Below are 21119 nucleotides of genomic sequence, written 5' to 3' on the forward strand. Positions count from 1 at the left end.
TACACACATATACACGTGCAGCACCTGAGACACACACACACATGTATGTACACGCGCGGCTCCAGGCACACACATACGTACGTACACACGCGGCACTTGACACACACACGTACACGCGCGGCACCTGACACACACACACACACGTACGTACGTACGTACGTACGTACGTACGTACATGTGTGGCACCTGACACACACACGTATGCACACGTGTGGCTCCTGACACACACGCGCGTTGCTCCTGACACACACACATGTACGTACACGCTCGGCTCCTGACACACACACGTATGTATACGCGTGGCACCTGAAACCTACACGTATGTACGTATACGCGCGGCTCCTGACACCCTCACACATGTACACGCGTGGCTCCTGGCACACACACACACACACACGTACACACGTACACGCGCGGCACCTGATACATACACGCGTGTACGTACACACATGCACAGCACCTGACATACACACATGTAGGTACGCGCCACCTGACACACACACACACACACGTACACGCACGACACCTGACACACACACACGTACGTACGTACGTACGTACGTACGTACGTACGTACGTACGTACGCGCACGGCACCTGACACACACGTACATACTAGTGATGAGTGGGTTCGGTTCGTCGGAATCCGGACCCCCCGAACTTCACCCATTTTACATGGGTCCGAGGCAGGTTCGAACCTTCATGCCTTGCTCGGCTAACCCGAGCGCGCCCGAACGTCATCATCCCGCTGTCGGATTCCCGCGAGATTCGGATGTCTGCATTCGTGCATTTGTGTAAACATGGGACCCCTTTCAGTCCGTCTGGTCCGGGTGTTCGGTTTGTTGTTTTGCCAAGTACGTGGATTTAATCTGGAACCTGGATCAGGTGAGTATAATTATCTTTTATTTTCAGGTACCCGTGGATTCTACTTGGAGAAGAGGACCGACTGCTTCGTGTCAACATAGGTAAGTATGTGTGTGTCGGCAGGTGTGAAATAAAGTTATACTTTCACGGTGTCTGTGTCCTGTTTTTATTTGGGTATTTTTCCCCCAGTAGAACTACAGGTACCAGCGGGCCCGTTTTTCTCCCGCATGCTGGTACTTGTGGTTCTCAAAGTACCAGATTGCGGGGGAGGCTTGCAGGGACTTGTAGTACTACTGGAAAAAACAATATTCTTTCAATTTTCTCAAGGCTATCAGCCTCCCATCCGCAGCCCTTGGATGGGGGGGACAGCCTCGGGCTTCACCCCTGGCCCTTGGGTGGCTGGGGGGGGGACCCCTTGATTGAAGGGGTCCCCACTCCCCCAGGGTACCCCGGCCAGGGGTGACTAGTTGGATATTTAATGCCACGGCCGCAGGGCACTGTATAAAAGTGACCCCCGGCTGTGGCATTATCTGTCCAGCTAGTGGAGCCCGATGCTGGTGTAAAAATAATGGGGGACCCTACTCTTTTTGTCCCCCGTATTTTTTGCACCAGCACCAGGCGCAGAGCCCGGAGCTGGTTTTAAAAATACGGGGGATCCCCTGTCCGTTTTTCCCCCGGATTAGAACCAGGACCGGCTCGAAGAGCCCGAGGCTGGTTATGCTTTGGAGGGGGGACCCCACGCAATTTTTCTTTTCCGGGTTTTTCACATTCCATTTCAAAAAAAAAAAATAATAATAATAATCTTTTAAAAAATATATAAATAATACTTGTGCCTCCAAAAAAGACAAACCAAGTACCTAATCCCTTCTAATATAAATAGATATGCTATTACCCCCAAAAAAACATGTTTTAAATTTTTTTTATTAGATCCCGCCTGCAAAGTGTGGCGGATTGAAAATGACGAATTTACTGTTTAAAAGCACTGTTGTCGAATTTACAAACTTCAATTGAATATACTTTTGTTGAATTGCCGCATTTGTACCATTGCAGAAAAGTCGAATTTGTCAAATGTCGAATTTTAAAAAGTCGAATTTTGAAAGGATGCAAGAATAGGCCCCGCCCCCTTCTTCACATCAGCCGTCCCCTTCTACCCCTGTACCTTGCTCTCTCCTGTCTGTGCTCTCTCCCGTCTGTAGGACTAGGCCCCGCCCCCTTCTTACCCTCCAGTGACTGCTCTCTCCTGACAAGTGGACCAGGCCTGCCCCCTACACACTGCTGGTGTCTTCATTGTTACTTGGTCTGGAGCTCCGTTGGGGAGAGAACTCACGTGAGCTCATTAAGAATGAGGAACTGGGATGTTTTAATTTTATTGTGAGTAGTGTAGTGTGGTGATGTAGTATGTTGTATGGGGGGTATAGTGTAACTATGAAGTGCAGCATATGGGAGGGCTATAGCATAGTGATGTAGTGTGGCATATGGGGGGTGGTAGCGCATAGGCGTGCGTACAGGGGGTGCCTGGTGCGCACAGGCACTCCCTAATGTCCAGCATCGCTGCACGCCACGCTTGCTGTGGCACAGTGATCGCTGAGTGTGTGATCGGTGGAGCCTAGCCTGTAGCTCATTTCCGTACCTCCCACCACCGCTGCGCCCGCCCCCCCTCTGCCTGCTGCTAATACTATGCTGAGTGCATTCGTCGGCAGCCTCACTGGGGGGACTGGTGTCACCTTGCAATGTGACGTGGTGATGTCCGCCTATGCTCTCCTCCCGCCCACCCGTGCTTTCCTCCCGCTGCGGTCTCTCAGTCCTAGTTTGCCGCGGCTGCCACACCACTGGCAGTGTTCCTCTAGGGGGGACTGGGAGCCGCCGGCAGACACATTCTGCTGAGACTTACTTGTCAGTGCGGGTTCCGGATGGCAGGCGGCGGGTGGGAGGGCAGACGGGGAGCAGGTGTCACAAGGAGTGTGTGGGTAACTAATTCACAATACTTCCGCTCAACGTGGCACTGCTGGTCCTTCATCTCCCATGTCTCTTCACCAGGTGGCGGGCGGCCCGGAAATTAAGTGATGTGTTGTGCAGCAGTCAGTGTGAAGTGACTGTGAGTAACACTGATGGTGCTGATGATGCTGCTGCAGAATCGGGAAGCAATTAATTCATAAATATAATGTACTCTATCAGTGTATTATACATACATAAACATGTACATACGTGTATTTGTGTATACATGTATATACATGAGTGTGTGTGCATATATATATATATATATATATATACAGCCAGTTCCCAGGAACAAAAGTCCTCCCCCGCTTCCGCTAAGTCCACAGCATGACGCTGGGGCTCCACTGGTGGAGCCAGGTGCGGTGGGGGCCCGTCTCAAGTGCTTCAGCAATCAGTGGGCTTGCTCACAGGTGGATCCCTGGATTCTACAAGTAGTGTCTCAGGGATTCAAGCTGGAATTCGAGACGTCTCCCCCTCGCCGTTTCCTAAAATCTGCCTTGCCAACATCTCCCTTGGACAGGGAGGCTGTGATAGAGGCAAATTCACAAGCTGTATTTGCAGCAGGTGATAGTCAAGGTACCCCTCCTTCAACAAGGAAGGGGTTACTATTCCACAATGTTTGTGGTACCGAAACCGGACGGTTCGGTGAGACCCATTTTAAATTTTAAATCTTTGAACACGTATATAAAACGGTTCAAGTTCAAGATGGAATCGCTCAGGGCGGTTATCTCAAGCCTGGAGGAAGGGGATTACATGGTATCACTGGACATCAAGGATGCTTACCTGCATGTCCCCATTTACTCTCCTCACCAGGAGTACCTCAGATTTGTGGTACAGGACTGTCATTACCAATTCCAGACGCTGCCGTTTGGTCTGTCCACGGCACCGAGGGTGTTTACCAAGGTAATGGCCGAGATGATGATACTCCTGCGAAAAAAGGGAGTTATAATTATCCCGTACTTGGACGATCTCCTGATAAAGGCGAGGTCCAAGGAACAGTTGTTGATCGGAGTAGCACTTGCTCGGCAGGTGCTACAACAGCACGGCTGGATCCTGAATATTCCAAAGTCGCAGCTGGTTCCTGCAACACGTCTATTGTTCCTGGGGATGGTTCTGGACACAGAACAGAAAAGGGTGTTTCTCCCGGAGGAGAAGGACAAGGAGTTGTCATCGCTAGTCAGAGACCTCCTAAGACCAAAACAGGTGTCGGTGCACCACTGCACGCGAGTCCTGGGAAAGATGGTAGCTTCTTACGAAGCAATTCCGTTCGGAAGGTTCCATGCACGGATCTTTCAGTGGGATCTGTTGGACAAGTGGTCCGGATCGCATCTTCAGATGCATCAGAGGATAACCCTGTCTGCAAGGACCAGGGTGTCTCTACTGTGGTGGCTGCAGAGTGCTCATCTTCTGGAGGGCCGCAGATTCGGCATACAGGACTGGGTCCTGGTAACCACGGACGCCAGCCTTCGAGGCTGGGGAGCAGTCACACAGGGAAGAAATTTCCAGGGACTATGGTCAAGCCAGGAAATGTCCCTACACATAAATATTCTGGAACTAAGAGCTATTTACAATGCCCTAAGTCAGGCAAGACCCCTGCTTCAAAGTCAGCCAGTACTGATTCAGTCAGACAACATCACGGCGGTCGCCCATGTAAACCGACAAGGCGGCACGAGAAGCAGGATGGCGATGGCAGAAGCCACGAAGATTCTCCGATGGGCGGAAAATCACGTGTTAGCACTGTCGGCAGTGTTTATTCCGGGAGTGGACAACTGGGAAGCAGACTTCCTCAGCAGATACGACCTCCACCCGGGAGAGTGGGGACTTCATCCAGAAGTCTTCCGGCTGATTACAAACCGATGGGAATGGCCACAGGTGGACATGATGGCGTCCCGCCTCAACAAAAAGCTAGAAAACTTTTGCGCCAGGTCAAGGGACCCTCAGGCGATAGCGTTGGACGCTCTAGTGACACCGTGGGTGTACCGGTCGGTTTATGTGTTTCCTCCTCTTCCTCTCATACCAAGGGTGCTGAGGATAATAAGAAGTAGAAGAGTAAGAACTATACTCATTATTCCGGATTGGCCAAGAAGAGCTTGGTACCCAGAACTTCAAGAAATGATCTCGGAGGACCCATGGCCTCTACCGCTCAGACAAGACCTGCTGCAGCAGGGGCCTTGTCTGTTCCAAGACTTACCATGGCTGCGTTTGACGGCATGGCTGTTGAACACCGGATCCTGAAGGAAAAGGGCATTCCGGAGGAAGTCATTCCTACGCTGATCAAAGCCAGGAAGGACGTGACCGCAAAACATTATCACCACATATGGCGAAAATATGTTGCTTGGTGTGAGGACAGGAAGGCCCCAACGGAGGAATTTCAACTGGGTCGATTCCTGCACTTCCTACAGTCAGGGGTGAATATGGGCCTCAAATTGGGGTCCATTAAGGTCCAGATTTCGGCTCTGTCGATTTTCTTCCAAAAAGAACTGGCTTCCCTGCCGGAAGTTCAGACTTTTGTTAAAGGAGTGCTGCATATTCAGCCTCCTTTTGTGCCTCCAGTGGCACCTTGGGATCTCAACGTGGTGTTGGATTTCCTTAAATCACATTGGTTTGAGCCACTTAAAACCGTGGAGTTAAAATATCTCACGTCGAAAGTGGTCATGCTATTGGCCCTGGCTTCGGCCAGGCGTGTGTCAGAGTTGGCGGCTTTGTCATGTAAAAGCCCTTATGTGATTTTCCATATGGATAGGGCGGAATTGAGGACTCATCCCCAATTTCTGCCTAAGGTGGTTTCAGCGTTTCATTTGAACCAACCTATTGTGGTGCCTGCGGCTACTCGGAACTTGAAGGATTCCAAGTTGCTGGATGTAGTCAGGGCCCTGAAAATTTATGTTTCCAGAATGGCTGGAGTCAGGAAAACTGACTCGCTGTTTATCCTCTACGCACCAAACAAGATGGGTGCTCCTGCTTCAAAGCAGACTATTGCTCGCTGGATATGTAGCACAATTCAGCTTGCACATTCTGCGGCGGGACTGCCGCATTCTAGATCAGTAAAAGCCCATTCCACGAGGAAGGTGGGCTCTTCTTGGGCGGCTGCCCGAGGGGTCTCTGCTTTACAACTTTGCCGAGCTGCTACTTGGTCGGGGTCAAACACATTTGCAAGATTTTACAAGTTTGACACCCTGGCTGAGGAGGACCTGGAGTTCGCTCATTCGGTGCTGCAGAGTCATCCGCACTCTCCCTCCCGTTTGGGAGCTTTGATATAATCCCCATGGTCCTTACGGAGTCCCAGCATCCACTTAGGACGTCAGAGAAAATAAGATTTTACTCACCGGTAAATCTATTTCTCGTAGTCCATAGTGGATGCTGGGCGCCCATCCCAAGTACTTGTACATAGTTATTGTTAACAAAAGGGTTATTGTTGAGAGCCATCTGTGCAGAGGCTCCGTTGTTGTCATACTGTTAACTGGGTATAATATCACGAGTTGTACGGTGTGATTGGTGTGGCTGGTATGAGTCTTACCCGGGATTCAAAATCCTTCCTTAGTGTCAGCTCTTCCGGGCACAGTATCCTAACTGAGGTCTGGAGGAGGGTCATAGGGGGAGGAGCCAGTGCACACCAGGTAGTCCTAAAGCTCTCTTTAGTTGTGCCAAGTCTCCTGCGGAGCCGCTATTCCCCATGGTCCTTACGGAGTCCCAGCATCCACTACGGACTACGAGAAATAGATTTACCGGTGAGTAAAATCTTATTTTATATATATATATATATATATATATGACTTGGGGTTTGTTTTATTAGATAGAGCATGTCCCTGTGAAGTGCCTTTTGGGGTTGTGGTTTTTCAGAAAGTTACAGGTTTTTTTTAATTAAGAGAAATATGCCCCATTATAGAGATCGGGCATTTCAATTTGTTGCGCCTGCGCAGTGGCCGCCAGCAGGGGGTGTACTAGAGTGCCTTCTCTTGAGAGCCGCAATATGGCCGCCTTCTCCCCGGTTATTCTGTAAATAGGAAAATAACCTCACAGGTTCACATAGGGCAGAGTTGCCACTACTAGTGCAGGGCTGTAACTTACAGTACTAAGGAAAACCCATATACTAAAGCGGCACGGTGACCTCACCCCTCTCAGAGACACCAGGGCGCAGCACACTGGTACACACACCTGTTAGCTCAGGGTAGCACTATAGGACCCTCCTGTAATGCTGTGCTGGCGGCGTGTAGTGATCAGGGCACTGGGAGACTGGCTGGCTGGTCTCCGTCTCTGCTGCCTATAGAACTTCCACCTCTGTTATATATCAGGGCTGCTCTCCTGTTGTTATGATTCCAATACTCTGGTCTGGGGATATCTTATAGCAAGGACCTGAGTACTGGAACGTAATGCTTGGAAAGGGAGTGGGAACGGGAATAGCCCCTGGCGCCCTATCTCCGTTGTCTCGCCCGTGCTGTCAGAAATCTCTTGCGAGACTATGGTTGCTTGGGCCCATGGCAGCCGCGTTTGAAGGGCGGATTACGTCTGCCCAACTCCGATGCCCCCTCAGGTCTTAATGGGAGACAAAGAAAAATCCGAGACAGGGTGATAACAAGGGGCCCTCTACTAAACAACAAAGCCAGGGGCTCAAAACTAACTTTAAACTAGAGTATGTGCGGAAAACCGCCAGGGAAAAGGACAACCAAAATACCCACTTGTCCACTCTTCTACCCGGCACCGGCGAGTTCCGGAGAGGAGTGTGGGAGCGTAAACCTCCGCAAATGCACCAACACAGAATACAAAATAAAGCGGCCTAGGCCGCAGCACGCGGCAGAGCCGCCACTCACGAAAACCACACGAGATCCTCTAGCGACTGTTGCGGGTAAATGAGGACTGGAAGACTCCTTGGGAAGAGATGACAACACTAAGATTCAGGAACTCTGAGGACAGGAATGACCGGACACAGCAGAACTGGAACAGACGTCAGCAAACCAAAGCAGCATGCAGGAAGCTATTACCGGCGTCTGTGTGAAGCACTGAGAAGGTATTTAGCAGGGAGTCCTTCAATCAGAAGTTCAGAGCCTGATTAGCACAATGCCGTGCAGCTGCCTTGCTGCACGACCAGAAGACAAGTGTGTGTGTGTAGTTCACTTGATTGACCCTGCAAGGGGAGCGCAGTCCGTCCGTGGCGTCCCCGTTGCTAGGGTCCAGGCGGCTCAGCGCGCCCGGCGTCCTAGCGTTGCTAGGGAGCCGGCGGCTAGCACGCTCGGCGTCCCTAGTTGCTAGGCGCCGGGCCGCGAGGACATTGCGGACCACGGCGCCTAACACCTGTGTGTTCTCTTCCTCTCCTACCTCACACTGGAACTGGCCGCCCAGAGAACGAGAGGGCAGCGGCTGACATCAGAGAGGGTGCAGCAATCTGTGTGGGCAGAGCCCCTCACAGCAAGGTGTCCTTATGCTGTGCCCCGTGTAATCACTGTGATCCATACAGACTCTCACCCTGGTATGCTCTCTATTATTTATTTTTTTACACTGCGGCATGCTCGAGGGAAGGGAGCAGGCACCACCCCACCGCCACTACTCCTCCGCCAGCATCACTGCCGAGCCGGTCAGTGTTCCGGCGGCAATGAGCAGTAGGCAGCCACCAGCAACAACAGTCAGGAAGCTGTTACTCCCGGCAGCAGTAGCGTCAAGCTGCAATTCAGCCAGCGGCACGATGATCCGGGAGACAGTGGCAGCACAGGGAAGCAGTACCCCCTCCAATCGCAGCACCAACTAGGAGACTGAGGCAGCAACCTGCCCCCAGCAGCAGCACCACCCTGATGATAGGTAAGATGCATTTTGGTGTCACAAGAAGGTGGCCGGAGTAGTGGCTGGCTGTGGTCACACCCCGGGGAAAAGTGATAGTGATTTCAGTGTTCCCTTGCGCGGGGATTGGATGTGTAGATGTATGGAGGCTATGTATGTATAGATGTGAGCGGCAGTGTGCGGATGTATGAGAGCGGCAGTGTGCGGATGTATGAGAGCGGCAATGTACGGCTGTATAACTGCGTCGGTGTGCGGCTGTATGAGTGCGATGGTGTGCGGCTGTATGCGTGCGGCGGTGTGCTGCTGTAAGAGTGCGGCAGTGTGCGGCTGTAAGAGTAAGGCTGTAAGAGTACGGCTGTAAGAGTGCGGCTGTAAGAGTGCGGGGTTGTACGGATGTATGAGAGCGGGGTTGTACGGATGTATGAGAGCGGCAGTGTATGGATGTATGAGAGCAACAGTGTACAGTTGTGTGAGAGCGGCAGTGTGCGGATGTATGAGAGTGGCGGTGTACGGATGTATGAGAGCGGCAGTGTATGGATGGCAGCGTCATAGGGAGGGATGTCGGAATGCTGTTATAGGGTTCCTAATACAAAATGCCACGTTGGGCTTGATGGGCAGGTAGTGCGGCAAGCACACCCAAATTGGCATCTGACGTCGCCTGCAGTCCACACTGTTGTGAGGAGTCAGAGTTAATTTTGACTGTGTAGTGTACTCACAGAGGACCTACCGCCCGTCCCCTCCTCGCATCTGAGCAGCAGGTCAGGCTCTTATTTTCTTTTTAATCAGGAGAGGCCGAGTGAACTGTGAGCAGGGGGGCAGAGCTACATGGGACCCAGAGGGGCTGCTGTGCTGTCAGAGAGGGAGAGGAAGAGAGAGATGAAGCTACTGCAGATCCCCAGCTGATTGTGAGGTGCCGGGTTGAAGGGTGATGTGATCACCCTTCTCCCTCGCTGCCGCTGGGGACCGCATCTAGGCTTCCTCCATCGAGGGCATGCGGCGCAGCAGTGGGCAGCGTGTAATGAGTTTGTCTGACTCATTATACTGCTGCCTGTTGTGGACACCTCCGTCCGTACGGACTGGTGTACATGCCCAGCACAGAGGTGACAGTGTTGGTGGAAGTGCTGCCCAGTTCTGACCCTGCAGGCCTCCCTGATCTGACTGCGGCCGCTGCTACTGCTGCGGCCCGAAACCCCTGCCGGTCCCCTCCATAGACTTCTGCCTGTCCAGCGCTGAGGTACTAGGGGTATCCCAGCTGCGGGAAGGGTATGTCTCTGGCTTTCTCTCCGGCAGGGGAAGGTGACAGCGGCGGAGGAAGTGTTGCCCACCTCAGACACTGCAGGCCTCCCCGATCCAGCTGCGGCCACAGCTGATGCTGCCAGAACCCCCTGCTGGTCTCCTTTGTTGACTGCTGCATGGCCAGTGCTGAAGTACTGGGGGTAGGCCAGCTACGGGAAGAGTGTCTCTGCCTCGGGCTCTCTCTCTCTGTCAGGGGAAGGAAGGGCTGATTCTCTGGCACAACAGGGAGGGCTAGGCTGCAGGAACACAGCACTGGAAGAAACAGGAGGCCGAACTCATGACCAAAAAGTGAGCAGTGCAGTGATCAGCCCCCTAGTCTTTCCCTCTCTCTGGGTGCAGAGCTGTATTCTACAGAGAGAGCTGGGATGGGAAGAAGGGGAACGGCACCTGACACACACATACACGCGCGGCACCTGACACACACATACACGCGCAACACCTGACACACACACATACACGTGCGGCACCTGACACACACACACGTAGCATCAGACACAATAAAATAAACATGCAGCACCTGACCCACACATACACGCGCAACACCTGACACACACACATACACGTGCGGCATCTGACACACACACACACACACACACACACACACACACACACACGTAGCATCAGACACAATAAAATAAACATGCAGCACCTGACCCACACATACACGCGCAACACCTGACACACACACATATACACGTGCGGCACCTGACACACACACGTACCATCAGACACAATAAAATAAACATGCAGCACCTGACACATGCATATACACGCAGCACCTGACACATGCATATACACGCAGCACCTGACACATGCATATACACGCAGCACCTGACACATGCATATACACGCAGCACCTGACACATGCATATACACGCAGCACCTGACACATGCATATACACGCAGCACCTGACACATACATATACACGCACACCATCAGACACACACATACACACGAAGTGCCTTACTCACACACACATAGACACGTGCAGCACCTGAGGCACACACATGTACACGCGCAGCACCTGACGCACACACATGTACACACGCAGCACCTGACGCACACTCATGTACACGCGCAGCACCTAATGCACACTCATGTACACGCGCAGCACCTGACGCACACTCATGTACACGCGCATCACCTGACACAGACATACGTATTCATGCACAGCACCAGACATACACTTGTACACACGCGGAGCACCTGATACTCACACACATATACACCCGCAACACCTGACACACACACACACCCGTGCGGCAGCTGACGCATACACACGCACCATCAGACACACTCATATATACACGCAGCACCTGACACACACATACACACAGGAGCTGACACACACATACACAGGCAGCACCTGACACACACACACATATACACGCGCAGCACCTGACACCACGCACTCACACGTACAAGCAATGCATTTCACGCCTACCTCCAGCCTCAGTTACAGGCTGCTGCCGCCTACCCCCATCCCTGCATCAGCTGCAAAGGCAGCAAAATATTTTGACCAAAGTCTAAAGGCCCGTACACATTAAATGATGTCGCTCTGTGAGCTACATCGTCTAATGTTTCCCCTCCCTGGCCGGCCGGCGGCCGACTGTACACACTGAGCGATATGACCGCTCATATCGCTCAGTGACGTCACGCCCCCGCCAGCCCTGCATGAAGGTCGTGGACGACAGTCCACATCCTTCCTGCATGCCCTACCGACAGCGAAGATTGTTGCCGACCCGCGGGGCCGCGCATCGTTTGTCGCTGGCTGCATACACACTTAACGATAAAATGAGCGACGTCGCTCATTAAATCGTTAAGTGTGTACGGACCTTAAACAATTTGGTTTGGTTAATAAAATAATTTTGCACAGAACAGTGATGTTATACGAACATTTTCATTAAACATTTAAAAAATCAAATGTTTATTCTTACAGTGAAATTTTACATTTCTGAATAAAAAAAATAAATTTAAAAAAAGCGATGAAATTCCATAGACAAAAAACCTTACGGTTTCACATGTCCCATTAAGGCTTCTTAGACATGATCGAAATTTCAGAAACCTGTTGTAACTCTTCCACTCAAACTCCAAAAAGCAATGAAATTCCGATCATTAAGGCTGACGCCTTAATGGACGTGTTCCTTGCGCAATACAGATATGGTATGCCATCACAGCCTGTGGGTAAGTGCAGATTCAGCACTCTCACAGAGTGAGATTGCTGTCACTCACACAATGGTGGAGCTGCTAATTCACAGATTTGTGTGCTCATTGGAATACACACATGCAGTCTATGCAACTGAAGGTCTGAGCGGAAGACAAAGCTGCTCAGATGAGGTAAGAGTGTTGTTGATTGGAGGGAGGAGAGCGGTGTGGACGGGGGAACAGAAGTGTGTGGATAGAGGGAACACTAAGCAGCACTAATGGGGGGGGACAGAGAAACACAGGGGGTAATTCAGACCGCAGCAGCAGCAGCGATTGCAGTCTGAATTAGTTTGTGAGGTGCGCACGTGCAATGGCCGCACTGCGCGTGCGTACCCCAGGAGCCCAGTGAGATGCTATCACCCTGCCTGATTGATAGGCAGAGGTGGTTGCGGGGAAGGAGGGGGGCGTGCAAACAGCGTTAGAATGCCATTGGCAGGGCATGGTCTGCACAACGGAGGCGTTTCCGGACCACTGGGGGGGTGGGCTGTGGCGGTTATCCCCCTGCCAAGAGCGCAGGATCCACTAAATTTACCTTCAGGATGTCAGCTACATGAATAGGGTAAGAGTGGTGTGGATAGGGGGTAGATTAAGCAGCAAGTATGGGAAGGGAGACAGAGCTGTGCAGATGGGGGAAATGGTGCAGATGGGTTGAAAACACTGGCATGGATGGGTAGAAAACTGGTGCAGATGGGAGAGAAGACAGTGTGCCATGTACTGGAGGAGGCAGAGTGACGTTGAAGAAGGAAACACTGAGCAGCACAGAGAGAAGGAAACGGTGGTACAGACAATGCACAGGTGGGGAAAGACAGATGGTACAGATAAGTTAGTACAGACTAGCACAGATGGGAGAACACAGCAGTAGGGATTGGGAAAGACCGGGCAGCATGGGGGTGTATAGGGGAAGTAAGTGTAGATGCATAGACCGTAGATGGGGTATTATAGTTTAGCAATTAACCAAGATGTTTGAGGGAGCTAAATGTGTATACTAAGTGAGATGGATGTATGGAGTTAGAAGGATGTTGTAACAAGGTGGCTTTGTTGTGTTGACTGAATGGGATGGTTGTGGGCACTGTGTGGGATGGGAGCACCACAAAACTGCTCAGACCTTCAGTTGCATAGACTGCATGTGTGTATTCCAATGAGCACACAAATCTGTGAATTAGCAGCTCCACCATTGTGTGAGTGACAGCAATCTCACTCTGTGAGAGTGCTGAATCTGCACTTACCCACAGGCTGTGATGGCATACCATATCTGTATTGCGCAAGGAACACGTCCATTAAGGCGTCAGCCTTAATGATCGGAATTTCATTGCTTTTTGGAGTTTGAGTGGAAGAGTTACAACAGGTTTCTGAAATTTCGATCATGTCTAAGAAGCCTTAATGGGACATGTGAAACCGTAAGGTTTTTTGTCTATGGAATATATATATATATCACAAACATATATGATTCATACATATATCACACACACATACATGATACATACATGAGAAAGACCTGGGATGGTGATGAGGCCAGGGCCCCCTGCTGATGTTGCGTTGAGGAAGGCAGTGTTCCAGGGCGGATGCCAGTCGGGGAGAGCGCCGCGCAGCCCGGGAAAAATACTGCTGAGGAGCTACATCTGGAAGAGCCCCTGGGAGGGAGAGTGCCACATGCCCCATCCTGCGCGGCAGACTCTGCAGGCCTGCACATGGGAAGGGAGGTCTCTGGCCACACATACTCACCCTTCTGCTGAAGCCCCACTGCTGTCCCCATCAGCGATCTCCAGCGGGGAGCGGGGCCAGGATGAACCTCAACCTGTGAGAACTATCTTCATGATCAAGAGATCTCATATGCAAGATAAGTATGTGTTGGGATAGGGCTGGGGAGGGCGGCTGCTTGGGCACACCCCCGTCAAGTTAAGGAGATTTAACTGAGGAAGCACAAGGGAACTCTCGTCTGGGGACAACAACTGCAGGGAGACCACATCTTTTCAGATGAACATGGGAGGGCGGAAGGCTGCCTAATACTGAAGCACCCTCAGACATTAAACCATATGCAACAACTATTGCAAGCATTCCTGGGGGAAGGTCTGCAGCAGACGGATTTGCATACGGTGATGTCATCCAAGCAGTGGGCCAAAGTTGGCTGGAACCCTCATCTGTATATGAAAAGAGAAAAGGGGCATGCAGGGCATGGCGGCCTTTTGCGGCGCTTGGATAACCCCAAGTTTGCATTAAACACCCCCACCCTCCTTCGGTGTGGGGCTCATGTTGGCCATGCCCAAGCCCCTGAAGCATTCAAGCTGATTTCTTGCAGCAGCTGGGCACTGTAACAGCTTCAGAGCTGCTCTACAAGACAAGTAAAAGGGTGTGGGCCCTGCAGCACCACCTGTAGTTTGCATACACACATATATAGGACAGCATCTCTTATATGCCCCAGGGTCAATAAAATAGTATCCTTGTCTAAGCTATCCATCCCCTCAGATAAGGTATTTGTCCATGCCACTACAGCACTACACACCCAGGCCGACGCAATTGCCGGTCTGAGTAAGGTACCTGAATGTGTATAAATGGACTTCAGGGTAATCTCCTGTTTGCGGTCAGCACACTCTTTGAGGGTAGCCGTATCCTGGGACGGGAGGGCTACCTTCTTGGATAAGCGTGTTAATGCTTTGTCCACCCTAGGGGAGGATTCCCATCGTAACCTATCCGTTGATGGGAAAGGATACGCCATAAGAATCCTTTTGGAAATCTGCAGTCTTTTATCTGGAGATTCCCAAGCTTTTTCACATAACTCGTTCAGCTCGTGTGAGGGAGGAAAGGTTACCTCAGGCTTCTTACCCTTGTACATATGTACCCTCTTGTCAGCGACAGGGGGTTCCTCTGTGATGTGCAAAACATCTTTTATTGCCATAATCATAAATCGAATGGATTTTGCCAATTTTGGCTGTAACTTTGCATCATCGTAATCGACACTGGAGTCAGAATCCGTGTCGATATCTGTGTCAACAATCTGGGATAGTGGGCGCTTATGAGACCCTGACAGTCATGCAACATAGGATCAGGCATGGGTTTAAACCCTGACTGTCCCAAAGCTTCTGCCTTGTCTAATCTTTTGTGCAATGAGTTTACACTAGCATTTAAAACATTCCACATATCCATCCAATCAGCTGTCGGCGGAGACACCACATTCATTTGCTCCCGCTCCTCTCTAATATAGCCTTCTTCCTCAGACATGTCGACACACGTGTACCAACACACTACACACACAGGGAATGCTTTTTCTGAAGACAGTTTCCCCACAAGGCCCTTTGGAGAGACAGAGAGAGAGTATGCCAGCACCCCCCCCAGCGCTATATAACCCAGGAATAAAACAGTAACTTAATGTTTGCCCAGTAGTGCTGCTGTATGTAATTTGCGAATTATGTGCCCCCCCCCCCCTCTTTTCAACCCTCTTGTCTAACGTGGTATAAGCAGGGTAGAGTCCGGGGAGCTTCCTCTCAGCGGTGCTGTGGAGAAAAAATGGCGCTGGTGAGTGCTGAGGGAGAAGCCCCGCCCCCTCGGAGGCGGGCTTCTGTCCCGCTTAAACTAAAATTGGTGGGGGCTTATACATATATAAAGTGCCCAGCTGTATATATGTTATATTTTTGCGAAAGAGGTTTATATTGCTGCCCAGGGCGCCCCCCCTGCGCCCTGCACCCTTACAGTGACCGGAGTATGTGAGGTGTATGGGAGCAAAGGCGCACAGCTGCAGTGCTGTGCGTTACCTCAGTGAAGATCATGAAGTCTTCTGCCGCCTCTGAAGTCTTCTTTTCTTCTCATACTCACCCGGCTTCTATCTTCCGGCTCTGCGAGGGGGACGGCGGCGCGGCTCTGGGACGGACGGCGAGGGTGAGATCCTGCGTACCAATCCCACTGGAGCTAATGGTGTCCAGTAGCCTAAGAAGCAGGACCTTGCAACTCAGAGAGTAGGGCTGCTTCTCTCCCCTCAGTCCCTCGATGAGGGAGTCTGTTGCCAGCAGTGCTCCCTGAAAATTAAAAACCTAACAAAATACTTTCTGTCAGAAAGCTCAGGAGAGCTCCTGAAAAGCACCCAGTCTCCACTGGGTACAGTATCAAACTGAGGTCTGGAGGAGGGGCATAGAGGGAGGAGCTAGTGCACACCCAGAACTAAAGTCTTTCTTAAAGTGCCCATGTCTCCTGCGGAGCCCGTCTATCCCCATGGTCCTTACGGAGTCCCCAGCATCCTCTAGGACGTTAGAGAAAATAGGATTTTAATACCTACCGGTAAATCCTTTTCTCTTAGTACGTAGAGGATGCTGGGCACCCGTCCCAGTGCGTACTGTGTCTGCAGTTATTAAATGGCCCTTAACTCCAGAACATTTCTGTGGAGATGAAAACATCCAAGGAAGACTTGACCATCTTCCTTGGATGTTTTCCCCCTGTGTGACTGCTCTCCAGCCTCGGAGGGTTGCATCCGTGGTCCCTAGAATCCCGTCCTGGATCCCGAACCATCGCCCCTCTAGGTGGTGAGAACTGTGCAGCCACCAATGTAGTGAGATTCTGGTCTTGGAAGACAGGATTATCCTCCGGTGCATGTGTAGGTGGGATCCGGACCACTTGTCCAACAGGTCCCACTGGAACACTCTGGCATGGAACCTGCCAAACTGAATGGCCTCGTAGGCCGCAACCATCTTCCCCAGCAACTGAATGCATTGATGGATTAACACTCTTGCTGGTTTCAGAATTTGTTTGACCAGACTCTGGATCTCCAGAGCCTTTCCACTAGAAGAAAACCTCTTCTGTGTCCAGTATCACTCCCAAAAACAACAACCGCGTCATTGGGACCAACTGCGATTTTGGCAAGTTTAGGAGCCAACCATGTTGTTGAAGAACTGTCAGGGAGAGTAGATGTTTTGCACCAACTGGTCCCTGGATCTCGCCTTTATCAGGAGATCATCCAAGTACGGGATAATTGTGACTCCTTGCTTGCGAAGGAGGACCATCATTTCCGCCATCACCCTGGTGAAAATCCTCGGAGCCGTGGACAGACCAAACGGCAACGTCTGAAATTGGTAATGACAATCCTGAATTGCAAACCTCAGGTAGCTTGATGCAGTGGCTAAATGGGAACATATAAGTAGGCATCCTTTATGTCTACCAAAACCATGAAATCTCCTTTATCCCCCGGACTGGAGATCACTACCCTGAGAGATTCCATCTTGAAATTGAATTTCTTTAGGTAGAAATTAAGGGATTTCAGATTTAAGATTGGTCTGACTGAGCCGTCCGGCTTCGGGACCACGAAGAGGCTTGAATAAAAACCTTCTCCCTGCTGACTAAGGCTGATTTGAACAATCGGTGAGGGGGAACGTCTTGAAACCCCAGTTTGTACCCTTGGGACACTATTTGTAAAACCCACGAGTCCAGGTCCGAATGAATCTAGAACTGACTGAAGAGTTTTAGACGTGCCCCCCACTGGTGCGGGCTCCTGCAAGAGAGCCCCAGCGTCATGCAGTGGATTTGGCAGAAGCAGAGGACGATCTCTGCTCCTGCGATCTTGAAGAGGCTACAGACCTCTTCCCTCTTTTCCTTCCTCTACCTGCAAAGAAAGGGGAATCTTAACTTCTTGCATATCTATTGGGCCGAAATGACTGCGTCAGATAATGATGCGTCTTCATCCGTTGAGAGGGAACATAGGGCAAGAAGGATGACTTACCTGCGGGAGCTGCCGAGATCAAATTAACTAGGCCGTCGCCAAACAAGGCTTCACCTTCATAGGGAAGAGACTCCCTTTCTTCTTGGAGTCAGCATCAGCATTCCCTTGGTGAATCCACAATGCCCTCCTATCCGAGACTGCCATGAAATTGGCCCGTGAGCACTTGTGCCCGGTGTAGGATTTTTAAATATGTGTAGTTTACTGTATGCAAGGGTTTAAAACCTTTTAGGAACTGAGATCTAAGGTGTATTACATGTAGTTTAAAAAAAACAAAAAAGGTTTATTTTATGGCAGTAGTTTCCAAACTGGGGTTCTTGCACTGGTAGCATAGTTTGGTGGTCCAGGACCAATTAAAATTATTTATACTTTATTAAATTGGCAAAACCATTCCCTCACAACATAACTGAACCTGAGGATGACATGCTATAAACACAATTTACTTAATTTTATATTTTTTTCTGAATTTCTCAATAAAAAAAACTTTGGCCTAGGGGTGCCGTGAAACAAATTTTGATACTCTAGGGCAGGGGTGTCAAACCCATGGGCCGCATGCCGCCCCCATGCATCCTTTTGTGGCCCACAGGCCGAGGTCCGACAGGGGTCCTTTTGTGGCCCGATCACCTTGCTTAGAGCGAGGGCAGGAGAGTGCAGCCAGAGTCTTTGCTTTCTATGTGCGGCACCATCTTCCCGAAGAGATCACCGGGAAGATAGTGCCCCTTCCACTGGCTACAGCACAGGTATACTGGGGTGGGGTAGCAAACTGGGGGCCCCAATGGGCCCCTCCAGCAGTCCCTCTACCAAAACACGTCTTTTGGTGGTTTTGCGGTATTGTTATAACTACATGGTGACGATACTGTAGCACAGAGATTTTCAACCATTTACAACTCACGTCACACAGAACAAGATTTAAATATTGACAAGGCACACTGAAATATAATGGTGATGCATGGTGCAGTATCGTGTCCTAGGATGTCATGTCGCAGCTTCTCCATAGGTAACGCCTGAACAGGCCCGGTGACAGGGGGGACAAAGGGGACACTTGTTCAGGGCTCCAAGTATTAAGAACAGAAATAATGGGGCCACAGTGCCAATATTGCTTTTTAAAGTGTGTCCACCAACTGCTCAATTTAAGCAGGAAAACAATTAACAGGCCAACTAAACCCTCCCCCCTCCTTTTACCCCATCACTTTGTCCAGTCCCTGTGGTCCATACTGTATTGCCATTATTATGCATTTTGCTGTGCTGGCCCTTTTCTGAATGTCCCTGCCACCGCCACCGAAGAGCTGGATAGCCCAGTATGAAAACCACCTGCCGGCCTCACTGACGGTCCGAGTCAAAGGCTCCATTTTTTTTAAAGATCCCTCTGCCAAGTTAAGGGGGGGTTGAGGGGGCCCCAGAGATATCAGTGTACTGTGCCCCGAGATTTCTGTTGCTGGCTCTGACCCTCAGGGGCGTATCTACCCCTTGGCCAGGATGGCACTTGCCAGGGGCACCATCCAGCTGTGCCAACCGTGGCTAAGGGATAGAGTTCTGCAGTCTCGAAAGGGCGCTATGGCAATCAGCGTGGGACTGACCAATTAGACGGTGAGGGAAGGATACTGAAATTGTCCCAACCCTGTTACAGTTTGAAACGCCCCTCAACTGCTGTCCACTGCTTCACTCCTAGCTCTGCCCCTTTGAAATTATTAATCCCTACCCCCCGGTAGGCGGAGTTCTCCAGGCCCATACTCAGGAGTCACCACTGCTGTACATTATGTGCCGGTTGTAGAGGCAGAGCGGGGAACATCAGAGAACGCCACAAATTACACAGTGGGCAAGGAGATGGCTGGAGACAGCTGCACAGCCATGCCTTGCAAGTTCGAGAGAGCTGTTGAATTTCAGCACTTCAAGTCAGAGCCTGCCCCCTGCTGCCCAAGCAGTCCGTGACAGTTAGTGTCGAGGAGGGGGGGATTTGTGCATGTGTGCTATCAGTGTGTGTGGGGGGGTGGAGGATGTGTGTGACTGTGAGGGAGCTGTCAGTGTCAGTGGGGAGAGGAGCAGGAGGGAGTTGTCAGTGTGTGGAAGTGATGAGAGTTGTCAGTACTGGGGAAATGTGTGTGTGTGTGTGTGTGTGTACTAGATTTACGAGTGTGTGTTTGTGAGAGGTTTCAGTTGGGGAATTAGAGTTCATACAGTAATTAAATGTTTTCATATTGAGAACTACATCTCCCAGCATATACAGTGTGCTGGGGATGCTAACAAGCTTTATTTAAAAGTTTAAAAAACATTGCTTTTATGACTGCAATGGTTAAAAAGGGAGAGCTATAAATCAATTTATCAGTGAATGATCGCAGTTTGAGCTGTTACATTTTACTGAACCACCTATCCCTCCACACTCACTACCTGTCCTCAGGATACATTTACCATCCCGGCAGACGGTATACCGGCGGTCATTTGACCGATGTTGGAATCCTGACACCACTTGGGAGACTGGTGCCGGCACACAGACAGCCAACATCCCGAAGGCGAGTATTGGAGGGAGGGTTAGGACCGGGGGAGCGGGTGTTAGGGAAGGCACTAGGAGGGGGGGGGGGGGTTAGTCCTAGCTGCCACCCCCTGAGGGTTAGCCCTATCCGCCACCCCCCCAGAGGATTAGGATTAGGTATCATGTGACTGCTGGAATCCCAAGCGCCGGATGCCATACCCAACCCCCTTTACTTTTTCAGGCATTTCTATCTCTCCTCTCTCTATGGTGTTCCGATTGCCCACTTTCCCTTGTGCTTTTCTCTCTCTCTCTCTCTCTCTCTCTCTCTCTCTCTCCTTTGTTTAGAGCATCAGTTTCTGTAGTCCACTTTATCCTTATTTTTTCCAGTGTTTCACTATCTCTCTGATGTAATGATGTATGGTCTAGAGGGATCAGTAATGCATTGTACTGTATAGAGGCGTCAGGGATGTAGCGTAGGGTATAGAGGCGTCAGGGATGTAGCGTAGGTTATAGAGGCATCAGGAATGTAGCGTAGGGAATAGAGGCATCAGGGATGTAGCGTAGGGTATAGAGGCGTCAGGGATGTAGCATAGGGAATAGAGGCGTCAGGGATGTAGCGTAGGGAATAGAGGCATCAGGGATTTAGCTTAGGGAATATAGGCATCAGGGATGTACTAGCAGGTATATAGAGGTCAGTGTACTGTATAGAGGGGTCAGTAATGCAGTGATGGTTATAGAAAGGTCAGTGATGTAGTGTAGGGTATAGAGGGGTCAGTTATGTAGTGTGGGGTAAAGAGGGGTCAGTAAAGATACTAAGCTGAAGTACTT

The sequence above is a fragment of the Pseudophryne corroboree genome, unplaced genomic scaffold, assembly GCF_028390025.1.
Source record: "Pseudophryne corroboree isolate aPseCor3 unplaced genomic scaffold, aPseCor3.hap2 scaffold_147, whole genome shotgun sequence".
NCBI lineage: Eukaryota > Metazoa > Chordata > Amphibia > Anura > Myobatrachidae > Pseudophryne > Pseudophryne corroboree.